At 41.7% G+C, this 26,183-nt stretch overlaps 1 long non-coding RNA gene across 1 annotated transcript; it reads left to right on the forward strand.

The window, feature by feature from the left end:
* Positions 1-11,491: 11,491 nt before the first annotated feature.
* LOC120504633 lies at positions 11,492-25,177 on the forward strand. Its single transcript, XR_005628082.1, has 3 exons — positions 11,492-11,627; positions 12,923-13,011; positions 25,000-25,177. It is a non-coding gene; the product is annotated as an uncharacterized LOC120504633 (long non-coding RNA).
* Positions 25,178-26,183: the final 1,006 nt, after the last annotated feature.

Raw genomic sequence — 26,183 nt, forward strand, 5'->3', positions numbered from 1 at the left:
TATTGCTAGTGAACACAGCCTAGCTAGATTTACTTTAAAATGCTGTGAATTTAAACTGCAGTAAGTTATTATGCCTTATCAAAGTGCAAATATTATGTTCCTACCCACATGCCTCTTGCTAAGCTGCAGGTCTTTAGACTGAAGTCCCTTCCTCCTACCCAATTAGTATAAAAGCCTATGCAGAGAGTAAGATATCTATTTATGTTTGGAAAGTAAAATCAATGAGTCCAAAAGGAATTTAACCAATATTTTGAGTTTGTGCACTCTGGTGTATATCAACAAGAGTTCTTTATCCAAAAAATTCCTTCTTTCTCTTACCTATCCCTTCCTTCCCTCCACTCACCACAGCTCAAATGCACAGTAAAGGTCACCTGTTAGAAGAGTCAGAAAGAGGAATACAGCCTATCAATAGGAACACATTTTGCCCTTCTGGAGCAACCCATGAGGAGATGGTACAAGATTATGTCAGTCCCCAGGATGGTTCAGATCTGCCTTCCCATCAGCAGCCTCCCATCCTGTCCTTGCTTTTCTGGTCTGACTGTCAGTGCAGCTCAGAGCCTGGCTGTGCAGATGAATTTTAAAATGCCCTTTGAAAATTAGTGTGGCCATTTCCATTCAGGATCCACATGAGTTTTACTCAGGACCTGCACTGATGTACATGAGCTCTTGGAAATACAAAACTGGAAATTTTCTTCAGCTGGGGAATTTTGCCTTTTTTTCTTCAGTTCCTATTGCAATTTTTGTAATAACCAAAGAGCCCTTGAATTCTGGCAGATAGCATGGAGGAACTGGGAATCCCTGTTCCTCATTACAGTGTTAGACTGAGCAGTTCCCAAAGTGTTATGAAACACTGCAGTGGGGTCACAAGAGGAAGCACAACTATCATCAGTAAGTAAAACACAGGCACTCCTTCCTATTCTAAGACTCCAGAACTTCCTTATCCTCCAGCTCAAAATCCTCTTACAGCTGTTGTATTTATTTAAAGCAATATTTTTTTTCTTATTGTTGCTTGGGACACATTAAGATCCCAACCCCTGTTCAGTCCTTCTGCATGCAGAATTTGCATGAGAAACAGGCAGAAAGAAAATAAAAGATGCAGCTTAATCAATCCTTAGTGGAGATCTTTAAACCTCTGGTCAAAGGTCTGCAGACTGCATTATGTACTCTTCTGGTTCCACCTGAGCTCCTGCCAGAGCTTTGTGTCATGCTCCTCCAGCCTCATTTCTCTTTCTCTAATTTAATGTTGTGCCATCATGATGGAAAGTAATCTCACAGCCTATTTAATATGTACCTGTTGACTCCCACACAACAATTTAATCAGAATTTGATAAAGTTTGGAAAAAATCCATCTGTTTAGAGGCTGAGAAACTGCTCTCAAAAACCATAGAAGGGTTTATTTCCAACTAGGTGCAATGACTGGGTCAGATCCTAATAATTTTATTGCTATGATCAGTCAAACCATGAATGGAGTGACAGGACTGCACTAGGTAAGCAGGATCCAACCTGTTCTATTCAGCTTCCTCAACAGGCCTGGTCCTCATTCTTCAAGAGTTCTAAGGACTTTTTGACCACAGTCAGGCAACACAAACAGCAAATTTAAGCACAGGATTGTCTGAGCAGTTAAATTTAGGCTTAAGCATTTCCTGAGTTAAATTTCAGAACAGTTCTTGGGGTTTGGTCTTCTCTACTCTCATTTGTGGAAACAGAGGAAAGTCTTTGTGAAGATGTGCCTGCTTTCAGCCTTCACACAGATTAACATGATACAGTCCAACTTTTTTTTGCCATCTGGGGAGTTTTCTGTGTGAGAACTTCTCCAGCTGCACAAAGAGAATCAATACCAGCCACCCCCATGAGCTGGATTTCTTTTCTGTCCTTTGGGGCTGACTGCACAGGCAGAGATGTAAAAGCACTATTGCATAAACCCAGGAGGATGAATGAGAAGGCTGGCTCCCAGGTACATCGTGGCCAAGTACCACTGCTGTTGGCTGCAAAAGGGATGGCTGCAGCCCCTGGCCAGGGCTGTGAGTGAAGAAAGGGAGTCCAGCAGTGCAGGCACATGGTGTGAGAGCAGCATGCCTGCCTTCATTCACCACTGTGTGCTCAGCACCTTCTTTTAGGAGACAAGTACAGCCTGCTCCATCCTTAGGAGAAAAAAGTTGGGAAAAACATCCGTCTGAACATTTTGACTTTATCCTTAGTGCTCTGATGTAATACTTGACCCCACCCACAGACTCCTGGCAGGTTGCAGACAAGCTCCCAGTGTCCATCCTGTATTTTCATATTGTTCAACTTTTGTTTCAGGGTCCTGTAGCTGCTCCAGCTGCCCCAGACCCCAGGGCCTCCCCCTGCAAACAACCCCTGCAGCCCCAGGATTATCTGGCTTGCAGGGGCAGGGGCTGTTGACTCTAAGGTTGCCTGGCTTCTCAGGCAGGATGCTCAGCACAGTGATACAGGGTAGGTGTACACCACAGCCTCTCAAGGTTAGTCAGCAGCTATTATCAGCCCTGAGCTGTTGATCCAGTGGCCCTTTCTTTAACTCTAGGTCAGGTACAGACTGCAGAAAAACTTGCAAAGGAGTAAGCAGTGACAGACAAACTTCAGAGGACAAAAACACTCTGATCCAGATGGGTCAGCCTCCCTCAGCCTTCTGGAGTCTCCATCCATCCTGGGTAAATAAAAATTAGTGCTGGGTTGCTATGAAATTGTCATAAAAGGAGGGCAGCATATAAATTGTAAATTGTGGATTTCCTTCAACTCCCAACAATAAAAGTATCTACAGCCTGAGGATTTGATTGACAAAAATCAAACCCATTACATTGCATACCCCCTGTGCCCATTGCCTCAGGTTTTGTAACCTTTTGCAGAACACACACAAGTCTAAAACCCAATGTTCATTTTGCAAACAGCTATTCTGACTGAAAATGGAACTGCCTGGACTGCCTTCTGCCCCAAAATGAAGATCACTCCCTGAACTCCACACATACACAGAAAGAGGGCTTGTGTGAGCTTCTCCTCATCCTCTTCAGAAAAGAAAAAAAAAACCGCACTAGGTTATTCCACCTTGCCCAGAAGAATGCTGATTTCCAGAGCAGGTGATGCAGTAAAAATTGGACTATTTGAAAATGTTGCAAAACAGGAATTCAGAGTCTCCAGACACTGTTACAAGACTTGAACCTTGAAATTTATCAATCAAAAATTCTCCACACTAGCACTAAATGATTCAGAACATGCTATTAAATCTCACTGTGAAGTAAAATGGTGCTGTGCACAGACACCCATACTTTCAAATTCACTCTCAGACTTGACTCCAGTTTTGCACATTATCACAGCTTGTGTCTAAAGTTCTGAGAGATACCAAGACTTTTTTTTTTATGAAGGAACAACACCTGAAATAATGAGCCCAGTGACTAAATTTAAGCACAGCACTGAAAAACATCAGGTCATCAAGATTCTTACACTTTTCCTTGTTAATATGCTGCTTCTTTGAATGCACTGTTTAAAACAAAATTAGCAAAATTCACTGAAAATATTAACACTACCAAAGGCAGCTGAATTGGATTAAAAGCAATGGATATTTCCTGAGATAAGTGCCTGCCTGCAAAATTTCAATTCTACAGTAAGCTTCATAGATAAATAAACTTTTTAATAGATATAAGTAGCTGAAGTAGGTAATTAAAAAAATAACAGGCACAATGGGCACATCTGAAGATGGATACACTTATCCACATAAGTTTAGTTTCAGCAAGTCCAAAATACTATTTCTTCCACATTTCTCTTTTTTTTTCTTCTTGGCAATTGTGAATTTCATTTAATATTCTTATGAGTTCATCTGCTTGTGAGTCTGATAAAAATAATCTTTTCAATCTAAGCTGAAATAGAATGAATTCGGCCCAAGCCACATTGATATTAGCATATAAATGATTCTTACAGAGTCAGTGTGATGTTTATTGTGAAGGGTTGTTGCAATACAGCATGATATTTTTGCATGTTCAAAAAAGACAAAATTTTTAGTGCAAAATACAATTTTTATTACATAGGTATGCATTGTACTGTGGTACTGAGTGTATTCATTTAAAAAAATCTATGAAGCATTATTTTTTCCATATTTTTGCAGCCATTTTTGCTTCCATACAAGGATACATTTTAAAAGGTAGTCTGCAACTGCTCATCACCAGCAATTACTCTTAATAATATATTTCAGTCACCAAGCTATTCTGCTAGACATATGTAAGGTAAGACACACCTCAACAAGGAATGGACTATGTTTTAAGGTATTTTTCTTTTCCTTATGAAATATCCTGCCTAGAGATACATTGAACTGTTTTTGAACTCCTGAAAGAAGAGGGAGGTAGAGAAGGAGCAAGCAGCATGGCGGATGAGCTGGTTAACAGAGTGATCCAGAGCAACAGCTCAGGTCTCAGCTCCTGAGGTACATTGGTTTGCTGTTCAATTCTATAAACATTAGTTCTTCAAGCTGGCAACGACTCTCATCATCCTTTCATGTTTATAACAAAAAAAAAAAAATCTAATTCTTTCCCAGGCTGTTAGTATAATAAAACCTCTCTCTCCAATCTGTGTCTGAAGTGTAAATGGCCTGAAAAGGGCTGATGGCTTGAGTGCTTCTCCTACTGTTGTGCCCCATTGTATGTAAGTCAGCAATTACCCTGTGTGAGCCCATCTTATAAACTACACAGGACAGGGCCAGTTCAGCTCTTGTGACACCTTTGAGAAAACTCCTGGAGCTCTAGAAAGTGTAAGTCATCGCTTGTCGATGGACTGGCCTCTGTTTGAATGCTTTAATTACTTACGGACCAGCAGGCAGGATGGGTCACCAAGGCTGCACCAAGCCTAGCACACCCTCAGCCAATCCTTCCTGAGCAACATGACGGTCCCCAGCTGCTTCTTTCACAAAACACAAGCACAAAGTGTCCCAACCATGGTAACTCTTCCAAGGGACCAGGCACCCAGAGCTCAGGGATATCTGAGGCTGACCAACACCCCATAGTCACAGGCAGTGGGCAGGAAAAGCATTATCCAGCCTGATCGTTGCCTTTTCCACAAGCCACAAAAACTTTTCAGCTTCCCCATTTGAATACAAGGGCCAATCCTGCAGCTTCACAGAGAAAATGAGAAATCAAACTCCAGTTTTACTACTCTGGGCGCTTTGTTAGTGAGTTTGAGTGCTAGTTGAGAATTTTCATCTCTATTTCTTCAAACTTTGCATTTTCCCTCTCTCAGAAGTCCCTCCTGAACGGATGGGTAAAATTGGTTTATGACCCTGGTTCAGGTAATTAGTCTAACCTTGAGCAAATCAGCAAGGCATGCCAAAGCACTGCCAGCAGTGTTCACCCATCTTTTCATCTTGAACTGAGAGGCTGAGAGTCCAGACTGTGAGGCTAAAGAAAAAGGTAGAAATCACCTTCCCAAAACTGTTCACTCATTAAGAAGGAAGTTGGCAGGTTATGTTAAACAAGTTTAGTTTCTAAATCTGAACTGATTGCACCATTATTCTTATTCTCTACTTCCCCCAATCTTCTTTCTCTTTAGTATAAACTCTTTGAGTAATGTGAAAAATAATCCTATTCTTTCCTTTCTCTCTGCTTAGCTAAATAAGCCAAGATCCAATAATGTCTTCTCATTTTTTACTCTCAGTTTCCTCATCACCTTGGTACAATTCCTCTGGTTCCATTTCAGTTTAAATTCCCTTTTTTTTTCCAAATATACAAAAGACTCTGATATTCTCCAGGTATTGATACACATGCCTTCTACAGTTGTACTAAAGCTTCCTTTTATTTCTGCTGAATGTGCTTGGATTGATACATCATAGAAGGGGAGCAATGTAAGGCTGGACAAGGACTGCCTGAGATTACCCAAGACATTCAATCCTGCTCTTCAGACTCCCTGAGACTGAATCCCAGCAGTATCACACTGGTGGTGCACAGATCTTCAGCCACCATTCCACATTCCCCCTCCCTGCCCTGCTGCCTCTGACACAGGGACCCTGCTCATGAGTCCATGCTCGTGGCTTTGCACTTGCTGCTTCTGCAATTCACTCAGTGTCTGTTGCTCTGACGGGTGCTCTGCTCCTCTCTGATGAATGATGCTCCATCCTTTTCAGCATCAGTGACCCCTGTGCCTCTTCATATTACTGACAAATGTCTTAAGCTCAGGCCACATTTTGTACCCAGGTGAATAATGAAAGAATTGCATTGCATTTGTTTCCAAACACATTCCTGAAGAATATCACTGACAACTTTGCTCATTCTGGCTCCCTGTGACATGTTCACCTGCTCCCCACACTAATTCTTGTGTGAAACCTCTCCCCTCATTCCATAAATAATTGCAAATACATTTCAGCAATGCTTAAAGGCACATTAAGTTATTCACAGAAAGCCTAGTAAACTAGTGTTCAGTAAATTATTCTTCTGGGTTTAAAAAATGCAGGTTTTTGCTTTTGACAGAAGTAATAATGAAGGCAAGACCTCCTCTAGTATTGTAGGGTGAGGCTGTTGGACAGTTTATTGTTTGAAATCTTTAAAACTGGAAATCAAAAAATGCAAACTTAGTTTGTATAAATGTAATTATTTTTTCTTCTTTTCTGGTGCACTCTAAAATGCTAAAGCTGAGCTCTCTCTACTCAATAACATTAAGAATAATAGTAAGAAAAATGTGTTCCTAAATGCATAATGGCAAAAGTAAATAATATAATATGCACATAATGAAATGAAAAAACTATATAATAGTTGAAAATACTAAATGCAGTATATTTTTTAAAAGTTTAACTTCAGCAAAAAATACTGTTCTGCTATTGTGCAGCTACCAAGTGTGACTTGAAAGTTAAATAACACCTTGGAAATTGTATAGCAGATATTTATTGCAACTTCTCCCATCCTCTATTTCTCACTCTCTTTGTAAGACTTGGAAATAAATTGTGTTAGTAAACCATAAGTGTGAGAATTTTGAAACAGCTAATCTTCACAGAATATTACAGTCATAAATTACCTTTCAAAGTATTGGGGCAGTGATCTGGTTTATAATGCATTATGCAGTTATTGGGAACTACCTCTAGAAGGTGTTATTAATGGGAGCAAAAAGCAGTAGTCAATGAGTTTTTCTGATACAGTACTGCTAATACCAAACCACAGAATTTCTTCAATGAATTTGCAGAAAAAAAAAAAAAAAGAAAAAAGGATATCTGATTCCTGCCAGCCATGATATAAAAAGAAATGCATTTTGCATGCAGAACTATTGTGTCTCTGAAAACTGCCACCAAATTGTCACTGGAAACATCAAATCATCTTTTTGTTCAGTTTTGTATTTATTTACCAAACCACTTATGGAGGTCTGAAATCAACAGCCTTTTCTTAAATCATCTGAAAATGCCATGCAGGGAAATTTTCAGATGATTTCCCATTAAAACACAAAGGCAGCTTTATAGTTAGAAAGCAATAGATTTATAGTTGAGTATGAAACTTGGCAGCTCTGAATATGAGATAGAAATGGGTATTTTGTGGGTATTCCTTTCCTTGTGCCTAAAGATATCTCTCCCTATCTTTCAGAAACATTGCTTAAGGCTTTTCCCTGACAGACAGGTTGGCTCTGAGCAGAGCCCAGCTGAAACACAGGGTCCAAATCAACAGATCCCAGCCTTCCTCTTGTCAAGCAGTCCACAGGTTTCCCTTACCAGCCTTCTTCTCCTTCAGTTCTTTTTAATTTCCACATTGTGCCACTTCAGACAGTGCTTTGTTAAGCAAAACAAAACCTACTGCTCTTGATATTTTTTATCCTCCCCTGGTTTTACAGATCTTTTCTGTGACTAGTAAAAGGTGACACCTTTGGAGACTTGATGCAGAGAGGGCTTTAACTTCAAATAGTTACATTCAAGGAAACCTGCTCAGTGTTCAGAGACAGCTGGCCTTTATTTAAGCAAGCCAAGACTTTAACACAGGTCACTGCTAGATGTAGGACTCCATGGCTGCTGTTGCCAGCTCAGCATCACCTCTCCGGGACTCTGGGTGTGCTCGCAGCCAGGAGCCAGACCCGGAGCCAGACACATCCTCTCTGCAGGGTTTGTGATCTGCTCCAAAGCTCTACTCGGGGCAGGTTTCACCAGAAATTGAGTGAATGCAGTGAAAATGGTTGAATGCAAGGATTTTCACACCATGCAGTAAAATTATATACCATTCATATATTTGACAAAAGGGAGCGCCTCCAGCTAACAGATTAGCACAAATTAAGTCACCAATTCGGGTGGCCAAATTCAGAGGCACGAAGCTGAGCCCAGGGAGGCTGGCCACAGGCAGCAGAAGCCATAGATAGGAGAAGGGCAAAAGCCACAGCAATGAGGCACCCTCCTCCTCTCCACACCGCTCCCAGACCTTGGTGAGAAACAAAGCAGGGCACATTGCGGTGATAACGTGCTCTAATGCAGTTCCCCTGGTGAAATGTTGGTTTTGGGTTGACAGTGCAGCCTCAGTGTAAAGGGTCAGAGCAGCTGCTGAGCCTCAAATGAGAAATGGGGACGGATGTGGTTCTATGTAAGTTTTTTTTTAGGTGCTGCATTTCTGTGATCAGGAGTGAAGGGAAAGTTTAGAAGCCAAAAGGGGTTGTCTCCAGCCCCAAGTGTTTGAATCCCTGCCTTGGATTAGGGTGGATTGGTAAGACCTCTTTGCTTGCTCTGGGCTTATGGATATGTAGAAATCCTAACCTTGATTTTCTTTTTATTATCACATTTTGGATAAACAAAGAACAATTCAGTGATCTGCATGTATCTTTGAAATATATAATTTTTAATCACTTCCTCCTTGATTTGATCCAAAGACAGTGTCTCTGCGGACTGCTGCCTTTCGCTGAAATCAAGCTCCCAGCAGCAGAGACATATACAGCCTCCTCTCTTCCTCCAGCAGCTGAAAGGAGATATTGGCAAGCATGTGCTGTGGGGAGCAGAGTCACTTCCTTACCATGTTTGGCCAGAGAAAGAGATTGCACCAAACACGGAAGCACTCATCATTGTGTAGTTCAGGAAAATATTTAAAGCATCTCTTTTGCCTTCCTGCCTTTTTTTTCTCTTTGGTAAAGGAAGATCATATGCTTCTATGTTACATTGTTTGAAAACAAAAGGCTGAGCCGACTCAGACTTGTCTCAAGAGTTTTATTTGACCAAGTAGGATTCTGCAGATGAACTGAAACTGGATAAAATGCAGTGCAAGCTTCAGCAAACACCTCAGGGCATTTACTGAGCAAAGTGGTGGAAGGACCAAAGCATGTCCCTGCCTAAGTGAAGTTATAACACAACTGATAAAAAAACAGCTAGGGTACAAAAGAGATTAAGCATGGAGCAGGAAAGCAGGTACCACTGAGCAAAAGGAGTGCTTTAAAAAGCTGTTGTTTCAGCACTCTACATGAAAATTAAATGAAAATGCAGTTATTCTCAAGTAAGCTCTGCTGGGATGCATGCAACTATCTGGGCAGTCATTTTAAATGCTATCAAAGCTGTTACTTTTTGGCTTTTTTTTTTTCCGTCTGTCTCATAAAAGATCAGTGTCTCAAAGAATTCCTGTTAGACTCCCACCTTGGGGGCAGAGTGCAGATCAGTGTCTTTCTCCTGTCCCCCATGAACGCCTCCTGCCCCAAAAGCAATGCTTCCAGCAAAACACAGTGCCAGCATGACTGATTTGCAGGAAATCAGTGGTTTTGCTTTCAACACACCTTACCCCAGCAGAAGGACAAGCAAGCAGTGAGAATGATCCAATAGTAATGTGCCCAAGGCAAAGGGGCTTTCTTCTCAGCTGCCTTGTGCTGGGCTGTGAGGTGCCTCACTTTGTAGCCCTACAACTGCAGCAGGAAGTCTGCAGCAGAAGGAAATCCATCACTTTCCCCAGGACAGTGCCCCATACATGTTGTGGCACTTTGTTTTGGTTTTTTTCACTCTCACAGGATGGAGGCTTCAGAGGGTGTGCATATTGCATTTCTCATTTCAAAACCCTGAAGGAATTCTCCTCCATAGGACTGGTTATGACCTTGTCACAGGCTTGCGGTGCTCCCTCCCAGACACATGAGCAGTGCTGGTGAGAGCAGCCATGGGAGCAGGATTCCCAGAGAAACATTCTCCCTTGATTATTGCTCAGCAGGGCAGGGGCTCCAAGCCTTACACTGACACACCACAGCAGAGGGTGTCAGAGGGGGCTTTCCCCCTATCTGGGAAAGCAGTTGATCCAGCTTCTACCAGGGAAGCCTTTCACAGGCAATTGAAATTTTAAAAAAAAGCCATTCTTCATTATTAGTAATGATAGCAACAGCAGCAGCAGCAACAGCAGATTGCATTCATCATTCTCCCCCCTAAAAAGCTTTTAGCCTCATCTGCCTTAGTTTTTAAATTAACAGCATCTGGGAAATTAGAGCTTATTGATTCCCTGAGTTTCATCCCATTCCTTGGGATTCAACAGGGGTATCTCATCACTCTGCCACTGCAGCTGATCCGTAGAGCAAGGTTGGTGGTACTCCACCTCTGCAGATGCTCACGGGCTTCCTTCAGAGGCCACATGCAGAGCTCCAGAGCCCTGCCCAAGCTGTTGCTGGAGACCAAAGATGTGCCTCCAGGAAGAAGGTTTAAGGATTGTCCTCTCCAAGTCCCTGGAATGAGAAAGACCTGATGAAACACATTTCTCTGATTACTGCTGATCTTAAATGAAGACAATATTTTCTGGCAAACTATCCTGAGAAAATGTTGAATTCTTCATTTTTCCTAGTAGCAGTCTACAGAGAAAGGTTACTCCTGTAGCAAATCCAGGAGTTTCCAGTCACTTTGGAGCTGGCTCTTTCCTCTATTCCCAGCTGGCTGCTATCCTGCTCTGAAATCCCTATTTTCACAAGATGAAAATAAAGATTCCCTCCCCATCTCCTCACAAACCTCTGTGGCACCCTCATGGCACAGAGAGGTTCTATTCCTCTATTTCAGAGCAGGACAGCTGGCTGCTCTCCTGCTCTGAAATCCCTATTTTCACAGGATGAAAAGAAAGATTCCCACCCCATCTCCTCACAAACCTCTGTGGCACCCTCATGGCACAGAGAGGTGCAAGCTGATGGAAGGGACAGGACAGCCTGAGTGCTGCCTGTAGCTACTACTCTAGTTAATACTCCTAGTGGCTAATAGTACTGCTGCCTGTAGTATTAGCCCCTGCATCTTATCTCAGATCATATGCCACCTCACCTTTGCCACTCTGAGGCTCAGTCTGGCCTTCTGCCTCACCGAGTGTAGCCCCAGACTCTGAAATTCATGAGCAGCTTCCCCTCCTTTTCCTGTTTTTCACACATTTTCTCCTTTCCTGTCACACTTCAGTGTTCCCTGTGCTTGAGAACAAAACTCTTGACAAATGTCACTGCCAGTTACTACTATAAGCATTAGACAGCTGAGGTTAACCACCAACTTCTGTTTGCATGCCACAAGCACCTAAAAGATGAGCAGCAGCATTTTCAGGGACAAAATGTTAAAAGCAAAGCCTTTCCGTGTCAGTGGCACATCCCAGTCCTACGATCACCTAGGAGGTGGCTCAAAGCCTGCTCCAGACCACAGCACCCATGGAGGCTTCCCAGTGGAATTAAAGAGTAAGGAGATCCGGGAGCACCAGGTACAGCCGTGTGTCATTTGTGTTGTCTTTCGCTTTCACTTCATGATATCAAATATTACTCAGTTTATTGCCTGGCGGGCTGACGGTCACTCTGCGTGGCAGCTGGTGACTCAACAGCAGCACCCTGTCTGTGACAGTGCCTTGGTGACCCAAGCCTACACCCACGGGCTCAGGGATCAAACTGACATGGGGTGGGAGGGTAAACCTTGCTGGCTACAAGCTATGACATTCACTGAGCACCTACTTCTTAGCCTCTGATTCACCTTGAAAGCAGTGCTGTGGACCCCACAATGCTCACACAGCTGCTTGCCCAGCCAGATGTCACCCCCTCACCCTCACCTTTGCTACAGTGGGGTAAAGGAGAAGTTCTTCAGACAAGAAAAGCTTGACTCATGTCACTAAACACAGCCAATGGGACAAGTTTCTTCTTTGTCTGCTTGACACCCATCCAGCAGAAGAGCTCTTGAACCAGGGGCCAGAAGCAGTGTCTGGGTTTAAGGTGTTGCTGAATGATGTGCCTGATGAAACTGGTAGAAACTACTCCAGGATCCTTAAATTACACATGACTCAGGCATCTATATGAAGTCATGCCCCATTCCTGTTTATCTTTTTTATCATTTTTATGTATTGTCTGATACTGTGTCAGCACTAGTGTTTTATTAGACTTCCAGGTCAAAGGTTGTGAACTTATTTGTCATTGTCTTGTGCAATAAAATTATGTCTTCCAGCTTGACAGCAAAAAATTTTGTTTTCAGTGAGAATTTCAATATTCTTTGCAACATATGTAGTTCTCCAGATGTCTGAATGCTTATAGAGTCAAAACAGGCTTCCAGCATTTATAATTAACAGATTACATGTGTCTTTCTCCCAGAATGTCCAAAGTTCCCTCTTCATGGCCTCTGATTGCATTATTTTGTGTCCTTTTCATAAGTGAAATCTTAAACCTAATACTTAAACATTAGCCTGGCTGAGATAGTGGTATTGGTTTATGTTCTATTCTGCATAGCTCTGGAAATTGGGACTGGAAAGAGTTTTGAGAGGTCATGAGAGAGAAAAAGGGAGAGACAGAGAGAGACAGTAAATTCCAGCCAAATGTCTCTTAAATTACAATCAAATGGTAAGTGACTCTGCAAGCTCACAGCATTCTGGGTCCTGGGACAAGGGTATCTGCAGAAGGAAATAAGTCAGGGACACTGGCTGATATGGATACAGGCTTGGGTTTTTTGCCCCAAGCAGGAAAGGGTGTCTTTAACTTCTTGGGTATGTGAGTCTCTGGTGGATCTTCCCTGTTTCAGACATTGGTCAGAAGGAAGTCCCTGCCACTGGCAGTGAATTGATGGTCATCATGGGACTACACAAGGAAAAAATTATGACAATACAATGGGTAAGAAGGGTGAAATGCAAGTAGTATGTGTGTTTGCCTTAATATTTTCACAAGCCTTTAAATGCTGAAAGTTGAAGAAATGCTCAGTTGATTGAGGCTGGTGTACCCATAGACACTGCAGAAGTGAACAGTTACATATAACAAGATATGAACACAGCTGCAGTTGTTATGTGACTGAGTATTGCCTGCCTGGTGCAAATAATGCCAAAATAGTCACCACATTGCCAATATCAATCTCACTGCTTGGAGAAAAGTAATGACTAGCATGCCACAACCAAATAACGCATTACAAGAACCACTGCAGCACTGATCTGATCTGATCTGATCTGATAGTGATAGTCTGCCAACACACCCGGTTAAAGAGTAGGGAAATAGTTCATGCCATGATGATCATAGGATATAAATTATGCATGGCTTCAGCTGCCCTGTGCTCATGCTATCCCCTAGCACGCAGCTGCCAGTTCCCTGCCTTCATGCCATGTGCTAAATTACTATCAAATCATTTAGTTTGCAAAGGATGTCTGCAGGTCATGTGCTCCTGCACTTCACCCAAGGCACAGCCAAGCTTGCATTTGGATGCTCAGAGCCCTTGGAACTTTGAGGATCTTCGGTGATGGAGGTCTCCTTTGCTTCCAGTGTTGACTGTCCTGATTACTGTAAGCTTTTTTCTAATGTACAGCAGTTGCAACTTGTAGGTGGAAAGACTGGTTGTATCCTCTCTACAACATCCCATTAAAGCTGGGTTTGCTCCAAGATGCACAAAGCCAGATGCTCTTGAAGTCTTTCCTCTTGTATGCTCAAGTCCCTAATTGCTCTCCACTGGACTTGCTTCCATATGTCAACGAGCTTGTTGTCTTTAGGAGCCCCCCAAAACATTTTCCCAGCTGTAGTTTCTAACCCTCCATTGTTTTCAAACTTGTAAGATCAAGAATGATTAATCTTTTTATTTAAAGGAAATAAAAGAAAAAGTCATATAAGGGCACAATCCCTGGGCTGGCTCTGCATTTAGCATTAGACAGATGGCTCACATTCCACCTGAGTCTCTGGAGGCAGATGCAGCCCAGACCTAAATGGGGAGCTGCTCAGCTGTGGCCATGTCAAATGCTGACCATATGTCACAATGGCTAGTGTCAAGGGGAAGAGGGGAAAACACAGCTTTACAATCCTGCTCAAGTGTCCTGAAAATCAGCACCAGAGTCTCTTGTACTGTCTCCTGTTTGCTGTTGATCTTAGAAAGACAAGTAAATTTTCTGTCATCAGCTGTCAGGCAAATAAGTTCCCTCAAAGGATGAAAGTCACAATACATAACATCTCCTAATGGCTCATTCTGGAGTATAATCCCCTTCACATGGGACCACAGAAGCAGAGAAGTGTCACTGTCCACTTATAAAACAGTAAACTTCCTTTGGAGGTAAGGATGCAAGCAGTAGCCCATATGGACGTGAATACACGAGCATGGGAGAGATGGCAGCAGTTACATACTGCCTAGAGTAATGGAAAAACTTAGACTGGTGTCTGTCTTTTAAAGGAAAATGTTTCTCACTGCTAACTGTATGGAGAGCCTCAGGTCTGTACTCACTGCTCTGCCTAAGAATTAGTCCTCCGACCTCAGCTAAATTAAATGCTGGAACGTCACCCAGCCATTCCAATAGTGTCACTCAAGATGCATCCTAGGGTCCCATTTCTAAAAATGCTACACAGCGAACACAAAATAATACAATCAGTACATAAAAATAATACAATAATCACATCAATATTGATGAGCTCCATTGAGCTCCATATCGGTTTACTACTTGAATAATACACCAAAAAAAGGGATTTGTTTTCAAACTACACAACTGTAGGCAGCAATGTCTATGGAATATACCCAGGTGTCTGGACAAAGTTTTTGGGAAAAAGTACATTTGGAATGTCCCACAGACTTACATGGTTATCCTTGACAGACAATCTTTGCAGTGCTTATCAAGGTTCAGAGTCCATTAATGTGTTTCAGTTTGGGCGCTCAGCCCCATACACTGTCTTACTAGACAATAAGAAAATTTTAAATTGAGTTGCACAAATATCTAGAAATAAAAAAAAAGGTCTAAACACACTATTTCATACTTCTGCCACAAGTAATGGCCAGCAGCTGTACCACAGAAACGACCGTCATATCAGTGCTGCCCTGGTGGTGGTCCAAAAATAATTGTACCACTGCTAGGCATGACTCAAGAAAAAATAATTACTTTTGTAACTGGAAGGAACCAAAGAGCACCACATCCATCTGCTTGCCTCGTGGCAGGCTCAGTTTGCTATTTATGGTGAGTGGGCCAGGTTGAATCCCAGCTGCTGCAGCCCGCACCCCCGCCTTGCCCCGGCCGGGAGCCGGGTGCGGGGCGGGCCGGGGCTGCGCCCCCCGCCCGCGGCCACCGCGCGTCCCCGAGCCCCGCCGGCCCCGTGGGAGCGGGACACCAGGGGAAGCCGCTTCTCACAGGGTGCAAATTACACGCTTAGCAGCCCAGAGAAGGTGCAAAGCACACCCAGCCGCGCTGTTCTGGAGCCAGCCACGCTCCTTTCCAAAGGCTGCCCCCTCTCCTTCCCCGTGGAGCGGAGCCCTGCAGGGCGGGAAGGGAGGGGCGTGGCAAACCTGGGAAGGAGCAGACTAAAGGCAAGGGAACAAATAGCTGCTGGAACGGGAATTAGTGTCTTGGTGGGAGGTTGAGAATAAATCTATCATACTTAGCCTCTCGTTCAGCTATGGCAGAGCAGGACATTACCTCTGACAATGAGCCCAGCAGGTAGCCTATAGGAACAATACGGGCCGAGGGAGCAGCCACTCTGCTGCTCCTGTAAGTACTCTGTGTTGCGTCTTACAAGTGTCCTTACATAAGTATACTCATTATTTCTGCAAGACTAGAATTCCAGATTCTTCATCTTAACAACAGCCAAAAGAACAAAATTCTTGCTGAGTGTTTAGCACCTTCAGAGAACAAAGTAAGGAGGGAAGTGGAAACTCCCATTCGGCTGACACGGAAAGATGCAGTGGCACTGCAGGCACATTGGCTTCACACTGGGGTTTCCAGCTTCTGTTACTGCTGGAGGGCCCCAGTCCTTCTCACCCTGCTTCCCTCCCACACCTGACAGAAACAATTCCTTGCTGTTATGGAGATACCCATCTGTTGCTTCAGCTAATGAATACAAAACTGATAGGAAAGCTTCACATAAAAACTCACCAAAAATGGGAATACACGGGCTAGTTTTTGTCAGCAGTAAGTAACACAATGATGTCCTGAAGTAACTGGGAGATTTGATAACTGTGAACAAAGGGGAAAAGTGGAAGGAATCTGAGAATGCCCTATAATAAAAAAATTAGCTGAGCATCCCAGGAATAGACAAAAATTGACCTAGCTATACACTGAAAAAAGCCTGTATTGAATTACCTACTGAAAGAGATGAGGTGACATTTATTTCCCAAGCCACCATAATACCTGCAGATCACAGTGCACCTGAAAGACTGTGGTAGACTCCATAGAACCTGCTTTTTTAAAATTTCTCCTGAGTCCAATTTTTAATGGCCCAGTCCTTTAAGGATGACTTTACAGAACAACTGGAGCTACTACCAAACGAGGGTGTTTCAATGCATACATGTGTCCAAACGAACTGGATGTTGTTGCAGATCTGTCCCCATCTGTGCATACTAACTGATTTCCAAAGGCTGACATAAATGTAATGTAGAAGATAGTCCAGGTACTCAGGCCAGTTTGTAGTCTAAACAAGAGAAGTGGCAGCATAATTAAGATTTTTTTTTTACAGAAATACCAGTTGTTGATGCTGTTAACACTCTGAGCACATTTCTTAATTACGAGATGTGCACTACAATCCCTTCCCTCAGTCTGTTTGTGTGGGTGCTCTGGGATCCTGCACTTTCAGCACTGGAGTCTGTCCTTACAGATTAACACAAAGGAGCAGAGTGTGAAACACTGTAAATCAGGAAGCATATAGGAATAAACTCAAAGAGTGAAAGACAAAGTAGGAGGAAAACTATATTCCTAAAAGCAGTAGGGCTAGGCAAATGTTACTGGTATATAAGGCTATATATTACACTATAATGCTTCACATAACTATATATTCTGTACTCAGAACTTTTAATACTCTGTGCAGATTACACATATGTGGTCCTAAATACAGCACTCACTCAACATATGAAATACCCCTGCTAAAACAATTGCATAGGATCTAGGGGGAAAAGCCAAATAAAACTATCAGTAGGATCCTTTTGTATGGGAGATCAGCCATTCACACATTTTGTTGTGGAAGAAAATCAAGACAACAAGAAGTTAACAGTAACAGACCTTGATATTTGGTTCATTTCATGGGGGATTTATGAGACACATATTTGATAATGTGTTTACTAAGATTGCTTTCCCTAAAGTGGACTAAGCTTCTATACTATAACCCTGAGCTCTAAAGTCCTAATCAACCAAATAATATCCATAAATTGCACTTTTCTTAAGAGGAAACAAGGCACTGCCCTGTCCCAGATTTTATCTTTAGAATGATGGAAATTCAAGCTAATATTTGCACCTGTTGAAATTGTACCAAGAAAATAATTCAGAGAATACTGCATAAGAAAGGTACATTCCACACATTTGTATGGTACAAGCTGCACTATTACACTAAAATGACTGAATGTTTACCATTAAGGTAAACTAACCAGAAGACCCAGAAGAGTATAAGTGAAAAAACAGAGGTGAAATTAGAGGCCCTGAAAAAGGGCATTTATTAATTTCCAGCCCTGTGAATTTGTTGCTGAAATATGACTTCTTACTGTGAAACAGTAAGAATCCCTGGCCACAGAGAAAGGAATTAAAAAATATCATAATAAAACCATTTCATTTAATTTTCATTTAATCCTCATATACTCATACCTGCTTTCTGAAAGTATGCATATTCTTGTCAATTTGGCTACTGACTGAGTTAAAAGTGTGGGATTTTTCAAACAACTGTCATTCTCTTAAGGGATAATGCATGTATGATTGAATTGTCTGAAAAGCAAAGAAGGATCATAGCAGGACCTAGAGGAAATAGAAGGCGGCATCTTATGTGTCTGTTGACTTTTGTCCAACTCCAGACAAACACTGAAATACAAATTAAATATTTCTCTAAGCAGTGATAGTGCAGCCTCAGGCTGTCTCCTTATTTTGGTGAGTGTGTTGTGGGTTGCTGAGGGATGAGGAAGAAAAAACAGCTGCTCTTGTGCAAGGACCATTTTCCTCAATCTTAGGAGACAGGGATGGTGATGAGGAGTGCAGATGGTGGTTATTCCCATCAAAGGAAAGTTCTTTTGCTTCTGCTTGTAGAAAAGTCTGTCTTTGTGGGCACCTTTCTTTTTGTAACCAAATCTAGTAATTTCAGGAAGTAAATGATGTGTCAAGACATATAAATTAACAGTTTCTCCAAGCTCAATTTGCAGACCCATCCATGCTCTCAGTCCAGCTGAGTATTTGAAATGGAACCTGCACAAAAAAAAAGTGCAGTAACAGGCTCTTGTAATAAGGGAATCCACATCATCTCTATTAAGCTGGTTTGGTGATCTAAGTTTTGTACAATTTGAAAGACCAAAATTAGCAAGTTCCCTTTTAATGTCTACAGAGATGTCTGAAGTAGCTAGCTGCATATCTCCATGTTTGTTGAGATAAAACTGAATCATATCTTAACATTAAAAATATTTGTCAGCTGGGTCAAATGCATAGTAACTCTTAAAATACTACCAAGAATGCAAATTTAGAGACAGCTTTTCTCTCTCTCTCTCTCTCTCTCTATATATATATATATATATATATATATATATATATATATAGTTTGTCTTAAGTGCACAGTGTACACTAATAAACGGGATTCTGCAAACTTACACTGGAGATATTGAGTGCACTATTGAGTGCTGTAATGTTTGAATGTTCAGAAGGGCAAAAGTATGTTTGACTACCCTGCTGGAAATCCTGTTTTGCATATTAGGAAGGAAAGTATCTGTGTGATATGCCCCTTCTAGGCAAGCAATAAACTGTGGATAAATTGTGCTGGATTTATAACAATGGCCTCACTACTGTCAAATGCAAGAATGGTGCTGAAGGCAGCAGACAGTCCATTAGCAAATTAAAAATCTATATACTGCATCTATGGAAGAAGCAATCTAAAAGGGCCCACTAACATACATTCATATCACAAAGGATAATTTCTCAGACTTCATTATATTTGTTGAAATAATTTAGTATATACGGCTGAAATTCAGCATGGTGTTATAAATAACATTGGCAAAGACCAGAGTGCAGGCCTTGATCACATAATTAATTGATTTATCTGCACAGAGAACAACTGCCGAATCTTTTTTCATTGGTGTGGTGTTTACTCCTGTGATTAGTCCCTCTGGTTACTGCCACCCTTTCACAGCCTGGAGTGTGCCCACCCCATAAAAATTCCTCCACACAGGGGTGGACAAGGGTGTAAACTGCTAGTGATTGCTTCATAATCATAAGCCTGTATTACTTTTTTCTCTCTGGTGGCCCATTTTCTTTTAAGAACAATAATATTTTACAAAGATACCATACCTGAAGACATATGTGATTAAGGTGCCCATAATACAGCACTGATCTAAGCTATAATACTTCTGTAAAATCATCAATAAAAAGGAATTTTAAGACATGCTAACTACTGGATGGTACTCCAATTTCCTATCTGCCTATTCTACATGCATACTTGGATACTGTTCTGTGTGAAGGATGGTGAGTGAGATGTTCTATTCCAGGAAAACCAGTGCTCTGAGTGGACCCATCCTTGCTGTCTCTGGGCCAGCACCAAGTAACAAAAATAACAAACTTTTCAAGATCACTTACGAGAGCTGGGCATGAGGGGATGACCCTTTCCCCTGCCCTCTTCCAAAGCACTGCACAGAAGAAAGTTGTGGAGGGCCAGGCTCTAGCTGGGACTTGCTGCTACCCTGGACATATCCAGCTGAAGTTGTGGCCACCCTTCCCATCACCTGAGGCTCCGTTTTGTCACCTGCACTGGGGTGGACTCTCACAAAGCCCTGCAGAAACAGCAGTGGTCTTGGCTGCTGAGCAAGGCAGGAAGGCCTTGACTGAACAGTAAAACCTTTTTTTCTCAGCATTTGGAAACACACTCCATTTGGAAATTTCATTTGTTTCTGTGTGTGTGTGTGTGTGTGTGCACACTATCTGTAAAAGGTTCTCACATTCCTTCAGGCCAGCCTTGCATCGAGCTGAATCCTGACCAAGAGCAAAGCTGTCTCCTCTCCCTGCTGACTGCAAAGAGAAGCAGCAATGACTCACTGGTCTTCACATGGGGATTTCACACGTTTGCCTTAGCATATATGCCAGTTCCACTACATACAGCCTGTTTAGCTTCAGCACTGCTGACTAGAAGGACATACAGCACTTCCACATCCCTGCTGTGCAAGATAAGCATACGGTGCTGATATGAAATGTAATTGATTTTACTGGCACAGCCTGTCCTGCAGTCATAGGCAACAATCTCAAAAAATTTAAAGGAATCAGTAATCTGCTATTCAATTGCAACTATTAATATGTGATATTGCTTTTTCAAACACCCCAGTGAACTATTTGCAATGGCTTCCTTTCTTTCTTTGTAACTTCAGCCTCCTTCTTTCTTTTTCCTTCCATTTATATCCTTCAAATGTACTTATCTGAGCACTCCTGAAGGATGACATGTAGAAAAAAAAGCTATACCAAGACATAATTACACTGGCATAGCTAACAGAAAAGACCTAGATGTTTCAAATGTCAGTAGATATGAAGATGTGTGGGCAGGATTTACAACACTGGTATGTTGCCACTGGTAACTGACTGCATTTTTAACCTTCCCACTGCTGGCTAGCAGTGTGAAAAAGGAAAAGTCTAGGAATTTAGCACTGGAAATAAACAAGCTCATTACAACCCTCTAAAATGTATTGTTTTGAAGCTGAGACAGACAAGAGGAAGGATTGTATAAAGGTTAGAGAGGAGCTCTTTCTTCCTGATAGGCAGCCTACACAGCACCTAACCCTTCCAGCTTGCTGGCATGCAGCTGTTTCCTCTGCTGGATCAGCCCTGAGGACCAGTTTTGGTCACTCTGTATAGACGGGAAAGGAAAGAGTGAAGCTTTCACTGGCAGCATTTAAAGGCACAGCCATCTCAGGCAGAAGATACTTGATAGAGTTCCACAGTCAAAAAGTTGGCAGAAGTCTCCTGCTGAGAGTGAGCAATTTGGAGACACCAAGCAATCTGACAGACTATTAGACCATGCAGTGGAGTCAGACACATGATCTGAGGCAGGGAGAAGTTGCTGACATGGGTATTACACCCACGGCTTGGGTTTGATAAGTGAGGGCCAAGGAGAAGACCAAACTTCTTGGGCACATAATGGTGGTATTATTAGGGTGCTTATGTAGATGGAGTAGAACAAATTTAGGGCAGGATTTCATGAAAAATTAGAATATGTGAAAGGAGACAGTGAGAAGAGAAAGCCTTGAGATATGTGATTGCACTTCATGTGTTGTGCAAAGAGGGGGGATACTCCCATTCCTGCTGAGAAGTGCTCATTGCAACAGAGTCCTGGCCAGGAGGCCCCATACAAGCTAGTATCATAAACTGGGGAGAGTTGCATGGGACTAAAACTATGTTATTACCCTTAATTAGACACACAAATGAAAAACAGCCTCACATCTAGAAAACTCAGTGAAATGAAGGCAACCACACCTGCTCAGCACCTTGACATTTTGTAGGGACTTCACTTCAGCAAGGAGGGAAATTTCACTGGAAGGTGTGAGCATTCAACTGTTAACCCTAAATGTGCATTTAGAAGTCTTTTAGGCAACCAAATTAAAAACTATGTGAAACCTTTCCTGGTCTCAAAACACTACTTACTGGGTTTTTTTATGATTTTGGAGAGAGAAAACTGTAGATGTCACAGCATTGCCTGTGCTAAAAACAAGCTCTCTGCCTATCAGCTCACAAATTCCAGCTGAGAATGACATAGAAGAGACAGTGCTGTACTCGTGCTGCAGTGCATGTGATTTAACAGCTCTTCCATTTAAAGACCTTTAGGAGAATGCCAGTCTGTTCCTAGTTTTAACCTTTAAAATGCAGCAAGGACTTCAAGAGCGACTTTGGCATTTCTCAGTGTAACCCACACTTCCCACATGCATCAGGGATGACTTTACAAGCAAAGCACCAGGGAAGCAGACATGTATGAATATGTACAGTTATGGACCCCTGTAAAGGGATGCATGTCTCCCAGAATTTCACCTCTATTCCTCTTGGCATCATTCTAACTCCTCATGCTGAGAAGTGGTGTCATTTTTAGCCTCATTAATTTTCAGGGCTTCCCCTTCCCCCCTCCACTTAATGCTGGCAAGTCAGCTACCACGAGTAAAGCAGGCAGCAGATTTTTCTGTGTTTCTCAGAGTGGTAATTAAAGTTGCTAAAAAAATAATTTAAAAAATTAAAGAAACGTGAAGTTCTTGCCAGGAGCAATGTTCTCTGCATGATCCAAGCATCAGCTGCTTTTGTAGTTATGAGCTGTGGAGATGAGATTGTCTGGGATCCATCTGTCCTGCCCCAACATGTCACAGTCATGGGGTATAGCTCAGCTGCTAGGAGATTTCTTATTCCTAATTCATTTTGAAACAATACTGTGGGAGAAAAATCATTGATGCCTTCACCAACTCAATTTCTTGTTTTGTTTGCTATTGCTAGGGAATAGGAATTTTTGTATAAAGCTCATTCATCTTTTATTGCTTTCTCGTGAAAGTCATTTTGTTATGTCCTCCATGATGACTCTTCATGGGACCTTCTAGCCTTTGGTGTAATGTAAGGACAAGATTGAAGAGGTAGGCATCAGGCCCCCCATCAGCCAAAGCCTTCATGCAGGTTGCAGTATCCTTAATCTAGCAATCAATTTCTTTAAGTAATGGATTTACATTTGAGCAGTTTGCCCTGTTCTTTGGATGCAAAGCCATCACTTGGCCAGGACCAAAAGGTTATGGCTGGTCTGCATTCTGGCCTAGTACTAGTAGGGTTCAAGCATTTTGTGTTTCTGCTCTGTGTGGCTGAAACTTTGTGACTGAAGTGAGGGGAAAGCTGAATTGAAATGTTGAAATAAAAGTCTCTGCTGCCCTGGGGAGTGCTCTGGGGCTGCCCCTGGGTCTCCCCCGTGATACTGCCAGCAATGCACACCACAGGATGACACTGTGGGTGACCTGTGCCAACGGGTCACCTTCACAAGGACCCAAGATGGTGTGAGTAACCCTGCTGTGAGCCTGGAGGGTGCTCAGCATGCTGAAGATGGTTTCCACTTTGGCAGCATGGATGCCTGGGGCCACGTCCACTTTTCTGTCCGAGGATGTCACTCTGCAATGGCCTCTTTTTCACCACCACTGGTTCCCGCATTAAACATCAAGAAATATGTGCAATACAAAGAAAATACTTTTTTATTCACACTGCACAGGTCAGTAGCATTTCTCAGAGGCAGTGTCCAGTTTAGGTAGAAGGATGAAGAATATTCTTCTGTTGGCTCAATTTTCTTGTACAAACCACATGATATAGAGCAGGTGAGGTGAACTAAGATGCATGAAAAATTAATCCAGCAAATTATTTTTCTGATTATTATGTGGCTCCACAATTCTTTACATTATCTTACATCAAAATCTAGCTGAGCAGAAGGCTTTAAAGATAAATTCCAAAACCTCAAGTGATGATTGAAGAAGTATTTATCCATTTCAAGACATTTAAAAATGCTATACCTGACTAATATAAACCATATCATATATAGTTATAGTCTGATGGAAAGGAGGAACCGTTATAAAAATTTAAACATAAAGTAATATGTATGATAATGTGCAAAATACGTTAACTAATATTTGAACCATCTGAGAATCTGAATTTCATACTTTTGGTCTATAGAGCAGATTTCAGTGAGTTCATTTAACTTGTTTTAGAGACCAGAATGTTACTGCAGTAGTTTCACATCACTGGAAGATTCTAGGAATAATTAAATTGCTCATGGCAGATATTATAAAACACACAAATTCATTCCTCCTCTTAGTTTGGTGTTTGTTGAGAGGAGTTGTTTTGATTTTTGGGGATTTTCTTTCCATTTTCAAACATATCTCTAAGTGTAGTAACTGTACTGAATATTTGGTAATTACATGCAAACAAAGAGCATTGCAAGTGTCTGCTCATGGAATCTGCAGTGTCTAAAAATCACATGAGATTTTTTCCAGGACCAAATTTCAAGCCCATGACCACATGCCAAGGATAAAATGATGAGAATTACAATAGTGGGAAAAATTTTCTTCATCACTGAGAAGCCTTTGGTCAATATAATGATGAAAATTTTTTCAAGACAATGTTTTGATGGGGAACGTGGTGAATATTTGGGCACTATTCAAATGCTGGAAATGTTTTTAAATTGGAGTAAATCCTCTCAGTCAGTTCCAAAATATTGCTGAAAGGAAAATCTGTGTTAGGCAAAAAATAAATCTAGAGCTATCAGAAAACCTAAGGTCACAGGAATTGGAAATTAAAAAAACACCATATTTAGTCATCTTACTATGCCATTCTTTGCATATTATGGTCTGAAACCAAGGCTATAGGGCTATATTTGACTCTGCTTAGCCATCAATATCCACTTACTGTGAGGGAGCAGTGGTTGCAGAACCTCCAAGTTGCCATTTCCCATAACATTGCATGAATCTTGTCGTGCCTGACAGTTTTCATAAAGCCCAAACTCCATGAGACTGAAAAATCTCCTGAGAACTCCAGTTTTTGATTACAATGAGAAAAAGTGGTGTTGTAATCTTCACGACTGTAGAAACAGGAGAAAAAAATTATCTTTGCTCTGCTCCCAATATGCTAAAAGCTCATTAACCCAGAGGCAAATTAAGCATCTCTGAGAATCCACCATGTTTAATTTTTATTTTTTCTTTCTAAACAGGAAGAAGAGGAAGTCAGAAAGGGTTCTGATATTTTTAAAACCTGGTAAAAGCAATACTGGAATTCAGGTCATTAACTTCAGCTGAAAACAGAGAGAAAAATAGACTCCTGTCATTAAGCCACAGAATTTTGTAACAGGTGTATGGTAAAGTGCAGAGTGTTGTTTTGGTTTTTTTTTTTTTTTTTTTGTAACAGGTGTATGGTGAAGTGCAGAGTGTTGTTTTTTTGTTTTTTTTTCCTTTAATCACCATATCACAGGAACACTAGCAAATGAAACTGCCAGACAGCATACAAATAATGAATAAATATTGTCTGCAATTCCTTTTCTCTGAATTAAAAAATAGCCTGTTTTTTTAGAATCTGATTGCCTTGCCTGTTTGAATTGAACATGCACAAAGCTGGCGCATCAGAGGGTCTCACAGAGGGACAAGCCTGACATAGGTTGCTTTGCATAGTCATCCTACTGTATATCAACAAATAAGCAAGAGCTGCATTTTTTATTTCTTCACACCCATTTTAGTATCAGCCCAGTGGAACTATTGCACTGAGCACTGTATCATGTGCTCATTGTGTTTTATATGATGCTTGGAGTAGCACAGGGTTCCTTATGAATAAAATTCTGCTGTGCAGCAGATGTATGTGGCAGCCATATATGATCACAATACACAATAGGAACTGCTCATTTCTACACTGTTTCTAGGGAAGTAAAGGGTTACTAGGGGAAGTGGTGTTTTATCACACATACAACATTGCACAAAAATAGCCTGGGAGACCAAAATGCTTACATTGAAGTCTCCACATTTCTGTAATTAATACCACAATGATCTATTTTGGATACCGTTAGCATATGCTTTCTGTCCAATATATGTACAGGTAATGATATCTGGGGGCATGCATGAGAGGGAGAGAAAATCTTCTGAGAAATACTGAGAAAGAAAGAATTTGTTTCAGTACTGGAGGGCAGAGCTTCTCACCACATCACCTCGGCAGAGCTGCCTCTCGGCTGGGGGTGGGGAGGCAGCATCTCCAGACATCATAAGTCTCATAGGGCTGGCAGACTGTGCCTGCACTGAGTGTGAGATCAAAACCCATATGTTTCTCTCTCCAATGACCCTTTTTCATAACCAGGTTTTGGGCTTTATTTTTTTTTTTCTAGTTAATTTGTGGCTGATGAAAGTTTCTAGA

Source organism: Passer montanus, unplaced genomic scaffold, assembly GCF_014805655.1.
Source record: "Passer montanus isolate IOZ18808 unplaced genomic scaffold, ASM1480565v1 scaffold3, whole genome shotgun sequence".
Classification (NCBI taxonomy): Eukaryota; Metazoa; Chordata; class Aves; order Passeriformes; family Passeridae; genus Passer; species Passer montanus.